The sequence below is a fragment of the Colobus angolensis genome, unplaced genomic scaffold (genome assembly GCF_000951035.1).
Source record: "Colobus angolensis palliatus isolate OR3802 unplaced genomic scaffold, Cang.pa_1.0 Scaffold117, whole genome shotgun sequence".
NCBI lineage: Eukaryota > Metazoa > Chordata > Mammalia > Primates > Cercopithecidae > Colobus > Colobus angolensis.
The window spans coordinates 4,625,986-4,628,215 of NW_012112808.1; the positions used below are offsets into that span (position 1 = coordinate 4,625,986).

Here is a 2,230-nt window from a genome sequence, read left to right on the forward strand (position 1 = left end):
TGCTGCCGCCGCCCCGCCCCGGACCTGGGCACCTCGCCAAGTGGGCAACGTCGCGGGGGTGGGCGAGTAAGCCCCGGATCGACCCCCACGGCTAGCTTGGAGTGCTGGGGGCCTCTTCCCGGTCCCAGCCCTGGCGCCCACGAGGAACCGCGTGGCCACGCGCGGCGGAGGACCCTGCGCGCCAAGTTTCCTCTCTGGGCGGGGGAGGCGGATCTGACCTCTCCCCAGCTAGCCCCAGAAGGATTGGCGGGCCTTTGTGCACCCCCATGAGGACGTGAGATTGGGGGTAGCCCCTGCTGGCTTTCAATCCCTTTCCTGGGCCACCTCGGCCCGCGCTGCAGCCAACGGTCCCGCCGCCGGGCAATTAGAGGCTCCCACTAGGGGGAAGGGGGCGCCCAGAGTCCCGGGCATCCCAGTCCCTCATTGCCCGCCCTCCCTCGCCTAGAAGACCCCCGCGTGCCCCCCGGAAGAGGGGGATGAGGTGGGGAGCCCGCCCCTGCCGATGAGCGGAGAGGACCCGCCACCCCTTCCCCCACCCCGGGAGCCCAGCGCCCAGGCCCGGCCCCCGCGCGCGCTCACCTGGGATGTAGGTGTCTGCCCTTTTCTCATCCGGGAGTTCATCCCAGCTGCGGACCGAGACCCCCAGGCTCCTCCTCTTCACCAGGAAGACTTTGGGCATGGTGGGGTCCCCTCTCCCGACAGCGGCCCCCTCCTCCCGGCTGCTCCCCGCTAGGGGCGACGGCGGCGGCTCCGTCCCCGGCTCCCGGCGGCCAGAGCCCACCTTCCCGCCTCGCCTGCCCCCTTCCTCCACCCCCCGCCGCGGCGTGGCCCAGGCCTCTCCCCCGCACGCCTGGCGACTCCCAGCCTCCCGGCTGGGCGACACCTATGCCTTAAATCGCGAGTGAGACCACGCCGGGGAAAAAGTTTCATAAGGTGGAATAGAAAAGGCACCAGGAAACTTGGGAGTGAGCATGCGCCCTGCAACATAACGGTGTCAACAAGCTCGCTACCTGTCCGACCGGTTCCGGCGGCCGGGGCTGCCTGTTCCAGCCCTTCCTTAGGCATGAATGTTTGCAAAAGAATTTAAAGTCTGCTCTTCCCCCTCCTCTTTTTAAGAAAGGAAGAACATTTTTTAATCAACCCCCGCCCCATTCCCCCATCACCTGCACCTCGAGGCGAGCTCTTCGAAGTAAACCCCAGGTTCGCCTCCCAGAGCACCCCTCCGGTGAACTGGGGCCTCCCACGAGTTGTCCCCCTCCCCCGCCCGGTGGATTTGTCTTCGACGAGCCAGAAAATGGCTCAGTTCCTCTGGACCTTGTGGAGCCTTCCCGGGGCTTGATGAAATCAGGGCGGTCAGAAGGGCGAGGCGGCGGGAGACTTCCAAGGATTCTGATTATTAATAATGGAGGGTGGGGGCTTAGGGGCTTAAGCTATCCATCAACTACAACTCCCCCCCCCAAAAGCAGTAAAAATAAATTTAAAAATTCGGCATCTTTAGAACACGTTATTTTTCTGACTAGTATCATACAATTTAAGAAAAACAAGGCTTGCCCCGCCAAAGCAGCTTCTCCCCACAAGATGTTGCACCCCGAGGCCCCCTCACCCCAAGTAAACACACAATAGAAACAAAAGCCAGGAGCATATTAAGCAAATGCAGCCTCAAAACAAGCCCCCAGTCCTCGTCCACTCCCACCGTTGCCTCCCCTAACCTGCCCGATCCCCAGATTCTGAGACTGGGAAATACCTTTCCAGGAAGCCAGCATAGTGAACATTGGCTACATCTTCTCGCCGCCCCTACCGGGGAGGTAGGAAAGCTTTGCATTTATCATTATATCTGTTTGTTCCTATCAACCTTTATGCCTGGAGGAGAGAGGGAGAGAAGGAGGGGAAATTGGTAAAATATGCCAAGTTTCTAAAGCAGTTGTGCTCACGTTGAGGGGCGCGCTGCCCTTCCCAAGGCCTTGTTCGGGTGCGCCCGGGACAACGGGCACAGCCTCCTGTATCGCTGCGGTCGCCCTCCTCCAGGAGGTCGTCAGACGTGTGCCAGCTGCCGAGTGCTGCGGGGGCGCGTCTGACCAGGGATGCCCTGGAGCCCACGGCTCACCCAACAGCCAGCCTCACCTGTCTGTAACCTGACCCTCTGCGCTCGCAGCCTACAGGGCCCGGGAATCAACACAGCGGTTTTCCCTGCTCCCTTCCGCCCTGAATGGCCCTTGGGGACACAGCCGCC

At 62.1% G+C, this 2,230-nt stretch overlaps 1 protein-coding gene across 1 annotated transcript in view; it reads right to left on the reverse strand.

Annotated features, from left to right (window-relative positions):
- The window catches only part of OVOL2 (ovo-like zinc finger 2), a 38,873-nt gene extending 36,643 nt beyond the window's left edge, over positions 1-2,230 (reverse strand). Inside the window, exon 1 of the mRNA XM_011962911.1 lies at positions 2,122-2,230. The gene's annotated coding sequence lies outside the window, so the exon portion shown is untranslated. The remainder of the gene's footprint in view (positions 1-2,121) is intronic.